The following is a 12,784-nucleotide window of genomic DNA, read 5'->3' on the forward strand; positions in this document are numbered from 1 at the left end:
ATAGTCTAAACCGGTCAAATACTACGTGTACCCACTCGTCACCTTGCGTACGCAAATTTCACTTAGCACAGTTGAATCAAATAATACCAATCCTTACTGGTAATTCTCCCACACGAAGTTAGGCAAGACACTTACCTCAACTAGGCCAATTCAACACTCGAAAATAGCTTTTCCCTTAAAATTCGCCTCCACACGGCTCAAATCTAACTAAAATCGGCCCAAAATCATCAAACAATGCTAGGGAATTCAATTACAATAGATAGAGTTAAGATTTTTATACTTTTTCTAAAAAGTCAACAAAAGTTAACCCGGGGCCCGCCCAGTCAAAACCCGGGTCCAATGGTAGATTTCGTCTACCCATGACCCCGTGAGTTCATATATGTGATTAGTTTCAAAATTCGAGTCCAAATCGACTCTCAAAACTCAATTCCCTATTTTTCAAAAAACTTGACAAAGTTTCATAAATTTCTACTTTGATTCACATAATTTTAATGTTAAAATCTAAGATATGTTGATGAAATATGATTAAAAATAGATTAGAATTACTTACCCAAGGTTTGTTGGTAAAAATTTCCTCTCCAAATCGTCTCCTACCGAGTCTAGGGTTCAAAAATGAGAGAATGAACTCAAAATCCTGTCTCCCAACTATTTGATCAGTTGCAGATGTCGCAATTGTAGCACTGAAGACTTGAGGGACTCTTCGCATTGCGAAGGCTGGATCGCATTTTTGACCACTGTTGCCCTCTCAATTGCAACAAAATTATCGCAATTGCAATCCTAGCCCATCCTAGCATACTTCGCAAATGAGAACCAAGCAGACTTGACCTGACTTCGCAAATGTGAATCAAAATATCGCAAATATGATATCAGAGGCCAGCAGAAAAAACCAACAACCTTTGATTTCCAATAACACTCTGCTAAGTGTCTGAAAGTCACTCGAGCCCTCAGGTCTCAAAACCAAGCATCCACACAAGTCTAAAAATATCATACAAATATGCTTAAGTGAACAAAACACAAAAATAATATCTAAAACTACGAATTGAACTCTAAAACGCATGATTTTCAAAGAGATTTTCAAGAACTTCTAAAATTTCAACTAAGCGTCTGAATCCTAACAAATCAACTCCGAACGACGCCAAATATTACAAACAGGTTCTAAATGCCATAATGAACCTATTCCAAGTCCCAAAATTAAATTTCGAGTTCAATAGCTAAAAGTCAACCTACGGTCAAACTTTCAACTTAAAATTGCCAAATTTCGGCAAATCAACACAAATCAACCTGCGGACTTCCAAAATCAATTCTGGTCATACGCCCAAGTCCGAAATGACGATATGAAACTATTGGAGTCATAAAAATACAGTTCCGGGGTCGTTTTCACAAAAGTCAATGTTTGGTTAACATATTCAAATTAAAGTTTCAAAGTCTAGGATCAATGGTCCAAATCAACCCGAAGGCTACCCGAAACAAAACTGATCAACCCCGCATGTCATAAAGACATAAACACACAAGTGTGAAGTAATAAAAGGGGTAACGGAGCGCAATTACACAAAACGATTGATCGGGTCGTTACAACAACTGTAGTGATTTTGGGTAATGTAGCTGAAAAAATGCACACCATGACAGCAAAAGATATATTTGACACAGCATGTGACAGGTACAAACTTAGACAAATTAATTATTTTATATTAGTATATTTTATGTATATTCTTATTATGTGACCCGCAATTTAATCATTTTTAGCATGTAAAATTCATCTATGTGTACTTTTACGGTACTTTCATTTCAGCTTAGTTTACCTGGTACCTTAGATCTAAACAAATTACTACTTTCACTTTTAGGAATAACTCCTGCCCATTAACCATGTCCTGGAAATGTTTTCAAACAGAATCTTCCGAATTCAATTAAGAAAATCATCTTGGAAAAGTTCCGACTATGTGCATACAAGTCTATCAGTGTTGTCCTACATAGAAAAGGAACAAATCTTTGCACCAAATATTGGCGAGAGAAGCAAAAAGTAAGTCAAGGTTCTAGGAACAAATGAGGTCGGAATGGAAAGAACAGACATGATATCTGAATCTTCAAGCGCAGGGCTGAAGCTGGAACCACCAACACCATAAAAAAAATGGTAAAAGGCAAGTCCCATTATGTATTTATAGGTGATATTTTTTTTTCTTCCTCTGGACTTCTTAATTGATATGATTATAATATAATGCAGCTTAGAATTGCTTCTTTCTCACAAAATTATCTTTTTTGGGATTGCAACGGCTCTTGTCTATGAGCTCGATATTGATTCGAGTTTTCGGTCTTGACTCGAGCTCTCGATCTTGACTTGAGCTCGATTCTGACTCAGATCCTTACATTGATTCGGGGTCAGTGTCGGTCGGTCTCTGAATCATAAGCTCGATAACTTTACTTTGCATCATAGTTCGATTTGAATTCGAGTTTAATAATGATATCGAGCTCGACATTGACTGGTCCCTCAGGCTCGAACCTTGTTTGTACCATCTTCGGAACCCATCTCGAAGTCTTACTTTGATCTATTACGTTTTGACATCGATCGATCGTACGAAGGCCGTAATCTATTTCGATCGTATACAGATAGTCCATACGTTTCTCGGAAAGGATGTGGTGAGAAATGATATGATATTTCAACGGCTCGATCGAATTATAAGCTGACGTTTACATCGGGCTCGACCATGTCGTACGTGATAGCTGTCCCGTCGATTTAGTCTTTCAAGGCATTTAATGTATGTCAGACGGTGGACGGCCACCGCTGATACTGAACCGTCATTGTTTTAATCTATAAATAGCCCTCCCTTTTATCATTTACCACTTTTACATCTTCAATCTTCCACATTTCCTAAGTTCTTTTTCGTACTCTCTGAGTTTATTCGCAATTCTGTGATTCTTCTTTGCAAGATTCTTCTTCTAAACCACCAAATCTTTGTTACCTTCTTTGAATCCAAAATGGTGAAGACATCAAAAACCGTCCCCCAAAAAGAAAAAGCTTCTTCTTCCCAATCCGCCGCCGACAAAACACCGGTGGATCCATGGCCTGAGGAGTGCATTCCGGCGGCGTGTGTTCTTACCTCCGATTTCAAACTTGATAAAGGTTCGCCGGTTCCTGGATGATGTAAGCCCGTATCGAGATATATTTTTTCGATATCCCGAGAGAATATCGAGTGGATAAAAAAAATTATAACTGGGAGAACAAAGAAGTGGTAGTGCCGTCTCCCGAAGAGGATATTACTACTCACGTGAGAGGGTTTTTAAGCGTGTAGACTTATTTTTTCGCGTTAAGTCCCCTCGACCCCGTTATCATAGATTTTTGTCGTAACTACCTAATAATCCTAGGCTAGATACATCCTTCCTTTTGGCGGATCGTTATTTTGATCCGATATTTTGTGAGTAAAATCGAAGGGATGCCTTTCACCCTCGATCATCTTGTCCGATTATACCGTCCTCGCCTTTTTTGAGGAAGGTTAATAAAACTCCAATGTCGAGCTACCAAGGCTCTGTTCTCGAGTATAGATGAGGATAAGGATCGAGTTTTCGGTCTTGACTCGAGTTTTCGATCCTGACTCGAGCTCTCGATCTTGACTTGAGCTCGATTCTGACTCGGATCCTTGCATTGATTCGGGGTCAGTGTCGGTCGGTCTCTGAATCATAAGTTCGATAACTTTACTTTGCATCATAGTTCGATTTGAATTCGAGCTTGATAATGATATCGAGCTCGACATTGATCGGTCCCTCAGGCTCAAAGCTTGTTTGTACCATCTCCGGAACCCATCTCGAAGTCTTACTTCGATCTATTACGTTTTGACCTCGATCGATCGTACGAAGGCCGAAATCTATTTCGACCGTATACAGATGGAATTCTGGCAGGAATTATGGAAAAGTTAATTTATCATGGGTCTCCCACTATGTATTTTTAATTATATCTAGAGTGAGATCCCTCTACTATAAAGGGGATGGTTATTATTTTTGTAAGGACCAAGTTTTTGCTTACATTGTAATTCAAGTACCATATTCTCCTATAGTGAAGAGTTGTTCTTTTAAGCTTCATAAATTGATTCAACTTATTCAGTCCTAAAAATCATCTTTTTTACAATCTTGTTTACTTTGTACTCTTTGCAATCCATATTTGATATTTCTATTTATCCTTACGGTTTGTATTAAGCTATACCATATATTCTTAGAACTACATACAAATTTAACTATATCTATTTTTCGGGTAAACAGATTAGCGCCCACCGTGGGGCTAAGGATAACAGTGTTTGTTTGATACAAATCTGCAACACACACCAGTTTACGCTCGTCTTTTGAGGGTGTCTCTGACTTCGAATTAGCAATGGCAAACCCTCGATTAATGACTTTACCTACCGACAACGAAGTCAGCCTTCAAGACGAAACCAATAACTTGATGCCCAGGGCCGGAAGGCTGCTTATCGATGTTATTGAAGCTCGAGCCAAAGTACCGCTAGATGTCAACTCGCAGGTGGCCTTTGAGGCAAACCAACGTTCCGAGCCAGAAATTAGCATTCATGGCGGTACTCGATCTGTAGCTCGAGATTCCCATAACGTGGAGGAGAACGGAGTCAGCTTGCGTATGATCTTTGAAATATTGCAAGCCCAGCAGGTAGCGATATCCCAGTTGCAAAGCTAAATCCAGCTACCAAGCAGACCGGAGCCCAGTTCACCTCGAGAAATTGCCCACCGAACGGAGCCAGCCGTAGTAAGGTCAAACGAGCAAGAATCGGGGACTACTCCCGACATTGCTAAAATACTTGAGGAGCTCATAAAGTGAATCGAAGCCAACGATAAGAAAGTAGAAACATATAATTCCAGGGTCGATCAAATCCAAGGGGCTCCGCCCATGATAAAAGGGTTGGATTCCAAGAAATTCGTACAAAAGCCTTTTTCCTCGAGTGCAGCCCCAAAACCAATCGAGAACAATTGGGGTCTGAACCCGCTGCTCGAAGGGATATTAATCAAGAACAAGGTCCGATCGGGGATCGATACCGACCGTATAACGGAAACCACAGAATCAGTGAATCAAGATATAACGTCGAACAAAATAACAAAAGAAATGATCGAGGTCAAGGGTCCCGGGGGCTAATGAACAAAGGTAGGTTCGACAGGCCTGCCGGATCTAGGGAAGCACCTCGATTATCGGAGTATAACTTCAGCATCGATGCATCCCCCATCGTATCAGCTATCGGACGCATCAAAGACACTAAATGGCCTCGACCCATGCAGACTGATCCTGCCCAGAGGAATCCCAATCAAATATGCGAATATCATGGCACCCACGACCACAAAAATGGAAGATTGCAGGAAACTGAGAGAGGAGGTAGCCTGGTTATTCAACAAAGGGCACCTTCGAGAATTTTTAAGTGACAGGGCGAAGAACCATTTCAAAAACAGGGATTTCGGCAAGCAGAACGAACAAGAAGAACCACAGCACGCCATTCATATGATCATCGGCGGTGTCGATACCCCTCAAGGGCCGGTGCTTAAACGCACTAAGACATCGATTGTGAGAGAAAAGAGATCTCGAACTCGGTATTACGCACCCATAGGAACTTTGTCTTTCAATGATGAAGATGCAGAAGGAGTCATACAACCTCATAACGATGCACTGGTAATATCCGTACTTATGAATAAAACTAAAGTTAAGTGTGTGTTAATTGATCCAGGTAGCTCGGCCAGCATCATTAGATTGAAGGTCGTAGAACAACTAGGTTTATAGGACCAGGTCGTACCTATAACCCTGGTTCTAAACGGATTCATTATGGCATGTGAAACCACCAAAGGTGAGATAGTTCTACCTACAAACGTGGTCGGGACCATCCAAGAAATGAAGTTCCACATAATCAAAGGCGACATGAGGTACAACTCCCTTTTTGGAAGGCCATGGATCCACAACATGAGAGCCGTACCTTCGACTCTACACCAGGTCCTTAAATTCTCAACATCGAGAGGATTCAAAACAGTGTACGGAGAACAACCAGCCGCAAGAGAAATGTTTGCCGTCGAGGAAGCAAATCCGATATCCTCACCTTTGCCAGTAAAGGGATCGGGCTCAAAAGGGGAACGAGATACCAAATAGCAATCACAAACATCGGCCTTAACCCGACTAGATAATCAGAAGATCGACAAAGATGATGATCAAAGGATCCCTCGATCCTTCATAATTCCTGATGATTCTGACGCTACCAAATCAACGATTGAGGAATTGGAGCAAGTCACACTAATCGAGCACTGGCCCGAACGAAAGGTATACCTGGGAACGGGATTGACCTCCAAACTCAGGAAACAACTTATTCAATTTCTAATCGATAACATTGATTGCTTTGCCTGGTCCCATTTAGATATAACAGGGATCTCACCGGACATAACGATGCATCGGCTAAGCTTGGAACCTAGGTTCAGACCGGTGAAGCAAAAGAGATGACCCCAGTCCGAGGTAAAACACACATTCATAAAAGACGAGGTGACCATACTTCTCAAGATAGGGTCCATTCGGGTAAAATATCCCGAATGGTTAGCCAATATAGTTGAAGTGCCTTAAAAAGGGAACAAACTTAGAATGTGTGTAGATTATAAGGATTTGAACAAAGCATGCCCCAAAGATTCCTTTCCGCTGCCCAACATCGATCGCATGATCGATGCCACGGCCGGCCACGAGATCCTTACTTTTCTCGATGCCTATTCCGGGTATAATCAAATTCAGATGAACCCGGAAGACCAGAAAAAGACTTCATTTGTCACCAAATATGGAACATATTGTTATAATGTAATGCCCTTCGGGCTAAAAAAATGCGGGAGCTACTTACCAACGCCTAGTAAATAAAATGTTCGAAGAATAAATAGGTAAATCAATGGAGGTTTATATTGATGACATGCTAGTTAAGTCCCTGTGCGCAGAGGACCATTTGACCCATTTGCAGGAAACGTTCGAGATTTTAAGGAAATATAACATGAAGCTCAACCCCGAGAAATGTGCTTTCGGGGTCGGTTCGGGCAAGTTCCTCGGCTTCATGGTGTCAAATCGGGGGATCGAGATTAACCCCGATAAAATCAAGCACATCGAAGACATCACCATCGTGGACAGCGTGAAAGTCGTACAGAGGCTAACGGGATGGATTGCAGCCTTAGGCCGATTCATTTCGAGATCGTCAGATCGAAGTCACAAATTTTTCTCTCTACTCAAAAAGAAGACGATTTCACTTGGACCCCAGAATGCCAACAGGCATTAGAGGAATTAAAACGATATCGAGCCCACCGCTACTTCATACTCCAAAAACAGACGAAAAACTTTGCTTGTATTTGGCAGTATCAGAAATTGCAGTAAGCGGTGTCCTAGTTCGAGAAGAGCAAGGTACGCAATTTCCCATTTATTATATAAGTCGGACCTTAGGAGAAGCAGAAACTAGATATCAGCACCTAGAAAAATTGGCACTTGCACTGATAAGCGCCTCTAGGAAGTTAAGATCGTACTTTCAATGTCACCCCATATGCGTATTAACCACTTACTCGCTTCATAATATTTGCACAAGCCCGAACTATCAGGCCGATTGGCCAAATGGGCCGTCGAACCCAGTGGGTACGATATCGAATATCAACCCCGTACGGCCATCAAGTCTCAAATTTTAGCAGACTTCGTGGCCGATTTCACGCCAGCCCTCATACCCGAAGTTGAAAAAGAACTCTAGCTAAAATCGGGTACATCATTGGGGGTTTGGACCCTCTTCACAGATGGTGCTTCGAATGTGAAGGGGTCCGGGCTTGGCATCATGTTGAAACCTCCCACGGGTGGCATCATTAGGTAGTCTATCAAAACTTCTAGGTTAACTAACAATGAGGCCGAGTACGAGGCCATGATTGCAGGTCTCGAGCTGGCCAAAAGCCTGGGAGTAGAAATGATTGAAGCTAAATGTGACTCTTTACTAGTAGTAAACCAAGTAAACAAAACCTTTGAGGTTCAAGAAGGAAGAATGCAGAGGTATTTGGACAAATTACATGTAACTTTGTACCGTTTTAAGGAATGGACTTTGCAACATATGCCTCGAGAACAAAACGGTGAAGCCGATGCACTCGCAAATTTGGGGTCATCGGTCGAGGAAGATGAGATCGATTCAGGAACTGTCATTCAACTCTCGAGGTCTATAATCGATGAGCGGCACGCCGAGATAAACTCCACAAGCTTAACCTGGGATTGGAGAAATAAGTATATTGAATATTTAAGAAACGAAAAACTCCCATCGAACCCTAAAGAGTCAAGGGCCTTGCGAACCAAAGTTGCTCGATTCACGTTGGCTGAAGATGGAACATTATACAGAAGGACGTTCGATGGACCATTGGCAGTATGCTTGGGACCGGGAGACACCGATTATGTTTTATGAGAGGTCCATGAAGGCACTTGTGGGAACCACACCGGCGCCGAATCGTTGATTTACAAAATCATCAAAGCAGGATATTACTGGGATAGCATGGAAAGGGACACTAAGGAGTTTGTTCGAAGATGTGATAAATGTCAAAGGTTTGCACCGATGATCCATCAATACAGGGAACAACTTTATTCAGTCCTATCCCCATGGCCATTCATGAAATGGGGGATGGATATCACCGGCCCCCTACCATCCGCCTCAGGTAAAGCTAAATTTATTTTATTTATGACTGACTATTTCTCTAAATGGGTTGAAGCACAGGAGTTCGAGAAAGTAAGAGAAAAAGAAGTTATAGATTTCATCTGGGATCACATCGTGTGTCGATTCGGGATACCCGCAGAAATAACATGCGATAATGGTAAGCAATTTATCAGCAGTAAAGTAACAAAATTTCTCGAAGATCATAAAATAAAAAGGAAATTATCGACACCGTATCACCCCAGTGGAAACGGGCAAGCCAAATCAGCAAACAAGACTATCATCCAAAACTTGAAGAAAAGGTTGAACGAAGCCAAAGGGAAATGGAGAGAAATTCTGCCCGAAGTACTATGGGCATATCGAACAACATCGAAGTCCAGTACAGGAGCAACTCCGTTTTCCTTAGCGTGTACGGCTCCGAAGCCTTAATTCCAGTCGAAGTCGGAGAACCCAGCGCAAGGTTTCGACATACATCGGAGAAATCAAACCATGAGGCAATGAACACTAGCCTCGAATTATTAGATGAAAAATGAGAAGCGGCACTCGTTCGAATGGCTGCACAAAAACAACGAATCGAATGGTACTACAATAGAAAAACCAACCTCCGCCACTTCAGGATCGGGAACTTAGTCTTAAGGAAGGTCACCATCAATACTCGAGATCCTAATGAAGGGAAGCTCGGCCCAAATTGGGAAGGACCCTATCAGGACCTCGATATAGTCGGAAAGGGATCTTATAAACTCGGAACGATGGATGGCAAACCATTATCGAACAACTGGAGCATATCACTCCTCAAATGATATTATTGTTAAGGTATGATTCTCTCTTTCGTTTCGCCCATATATACATATTCGAAGATAACCCATTGCAGGAGTTCGACCAAAGACGCCGAGACCTCAGGTTTTAAAGTACGCGTTGCACACTTTTCCCCGTATATCGGCTTTTATCCCAAATGGATTTTCCCGGCGAGTTTTTTAATGAAGAAACAACCATGTGCTACCTGAGGGAAGTTCAACAGTATCCAAGGCTTCTTCATAATCAACCTCGAATACTGGGGGGCATTATCCCTCAAATATATCAAGTTCTGATGCAAGAAAGTTATTTCGTAACAATAGGGTTCCAATAGGAAAAGTTGTAAGAGCCAAATGGTTAAAACGAACCATGCTCATGTAGTTGGCCCGAGCCCTGACGCAAAACATGAACACATGTATCACTTGCAAAGAAAAGTTCTCTTCTATATCGATATCTTATATCCAAGAAAAATTCCTCTATTTTTGAGATTTATTATGCAAACAGGATCGAGTTCGAATCATTCACTCGACTACTAAGCCTACGGGCTACTTTTATTTCGAGTTCGAGCAAGCACTCACTCAACCACTACACTCACGGGCTACATTACTTCGAGTTCGAATCATTCACTCGACTATTAAGCCTACGGGCTACTTTTATTTAGAGTTCGAGCAAGCACTCACTCGATCATTACGCCTACGGGCTACATTACTTTGAGTTCGAATCATTCACTCGACTACTAAGCCTACGGGCTATTTTTATTTCGAGTTCGAGCAAGCACTCACTCGACCATTATGCCTACGGGCTACATTACTTCGAGTTCAAATCATTCACTCGACTACTAAGCCTACGGGCTACTTTTATTTCGAGTTCGAGCAAGCACTCACTCGACCATTATGCCTACGGGCTACATTACTTCGAGTTCGAATCATTCACTTGACTACTAAGCCTACATGCTACTTTTATTTCGAGTTCGACAAAACACTCACTCGACCATTATGCCAACGGGCTATATTACTTCGAGTTCGAATCATTCACTCGACCATTACACCTATGAGCTACTTTTATTTCGAGTTCGAGCAAGCACTCACTCAACCATTACGCCTACGGACGATATTACTTTGCGTTAGAATCATTCACTCGACCATTACTCCTACGGGCTACTTTTAGTTCGAGTTCGAGCGAGACTTTCAGGCTTTGTTCTCATTTTTATTTCGAGTTCGAGCAAGCACTCACTCGACCATTATGCCCACGGGCTACATTACTTCGAGTTCGAATCATTCACTCGACTACTAAGCCTACGGGCTATTTTTATTTCGAGTTCAAGCAAGCACTCACTCGATCATTATGCCTACGGGCTATATTACTTCGAGTTCGAGTCATTCACTCGACTACTAATCCTAAGGGCTACATCACTTCAAGTTTTAGTAAGCGCTCACTCTGTTATAAAGGCTACGAAGTCCAAATTTGATCATGTTTAAATCCTTGTGAAAATATTCATAAGGCCTGAATAAAATCTTCACAAGACAGGAAACATGACAGAAGCAAGTAGGCAAAAAGGGATATTTTTATATACAAGGTTGTTTACATAAGTGATTACAACATAAAAATTGAGGACTAAGCTTCTTGATTATCCCCAGGAGCGGTCTCTTCGCTATCGGGCTCCCCTCTCCCCTATTCTCGGACCCGCTCTTAATCCCATCATCATCATCATCATTATCATCACCGTCGTCATCGAAAACCAAGGCTTCAGCATCGGCTTCGAGTTCTTTGGCCCTTTTAATCTCTTCAGCGAGGTCAAAACCTCGAGCATGGATCTCCTCGAGGGTCTTCCTCCGAGATCGACACTTAGAAAGTTCAACGACCCAATATGCTCAAGTATCGACGGTCTCGGTGCCTCTCTTGCTTGGACCTAGGCAGCTTCAGCATGGCCCGATAGACGGCCACGAGTGCATCCGCATCGGCCTTTGCCTTTTCGGCGTCAGATTCGGCCTTGGCAAGTTCAAAGGCCAACCGAGCCTCGAGCTCCTCTATTCTTCTTGCTTGGACCGAGCCTTTCTCCCTCATTTTTTGAAGTTGGTTTTCGGCCGATGACAATTGGGCTCGAGCAGTTTCTTTCTCTGTAGCAAAGCGGTCTATTCCTTCTTTCCACTTCAAAGACTCCGCTTTTATCGCATCAACTTCTTCACGGACTTTTCCGATCATCTCAATTTTTTGCTGCAGCTGTGAGACCGAAAACTTAGCCATCATTCCGGTATTGAGCCCCTATAGGCTTTTAAAAGTATTATTACCTGCTCGGACAGATCGATCTGATCTTGGTGAGCCTTGGCCATCTCAGCTCGGGGGTCTTTTATTTCTTCCCCCCTTTGGCCTAAGAGGAGTTTTAGAGAGTTCCTCTCCTCCGTAACTCGTTGAAGCTCGGCCTCATATCGACGCAGCTCGGTTCGGGACCGAGAATATGATTCTTGATGAACTGTCACGGCCTGCAAAGAAAGAAGAAACGAAATTATAAAAGAAAAGCAAACTTAAAGGTAACGCCATATAATTTAAGGCTTACCTGATTCAAAGCCCGCTGCACTCCGTGAAAAAGATCCGATGCGTCACTTGTACCGGTAGTGTCATCGACACCAATAAACAGGTCACAAAAATGATCCTCTCCATCATGAGGCCTATCTAATTCGAGGGCCCCCAAAGCTTGGGCATCCCGAATCGCCCCTGCGGAAAAATCATGGAAGGTGGGCGAGTCTTCGATTGCTACTTCCCCAAGTGAATCACCTGGGGCATTCTCTTCGGTTCGAAAAGATTTGAGAAGAGTCCCTTTAGACATATCCCCCATCTGTTGGCTTTGATAGGAAGCGTCTTCGATATCCAACAACTCGGGGACTCTGCCCGAATCTTTCTCCGATATATCCTCATTTCGAGGCGGAGCCTTATGAACCACTATCGATCCAGCTGCATGTGGAACATCGGTGCTCTTCTTCGTTCAGGCCGCCAGCACAGACTCATCGTTCTCTTCTTCTTATTATTCATCCCTCAGACGTAGAACTGATTCTACGGTCAAAGGAATGATATCCTTGTTCGGCTTACGAGCCGTCCTCTTCTTCGGTTTTTGATCTTCGAGGACAGGGGCTTTTTTTCTCTTATTATCTTTCACCGGCTTTGGGACAGAAGCCGAAGCCTCTTCCTCGACGGATGAAGGCCTCAAAACCGCATCTTTGCCCACACCTACACACGAAAACTTTTATAGAAGTATGTGAAAAGCATGTTATTCAAATTATCAAAAGATACAAGAAAGGTGCTTACCGTGATTTTTGGCCTCCCATCGGCCCTTCGACAAGTCG

The sequence above is a fragment of the Nicotiana tabacum genome, chromosome 4 (assembly GCF_000715075.1).
Source record: "Nicotiana tabacum cultivar K326 chromosome 4, ASM71507v2, whole genome shotgun sequence".
Taxonomy (NCBI): Eukaryota; Viridiplantae; Streptophyta; class Magnoliopsida; order Solanales; family Solanaceae; genus Nicotiana; species Nicotiana tabacum.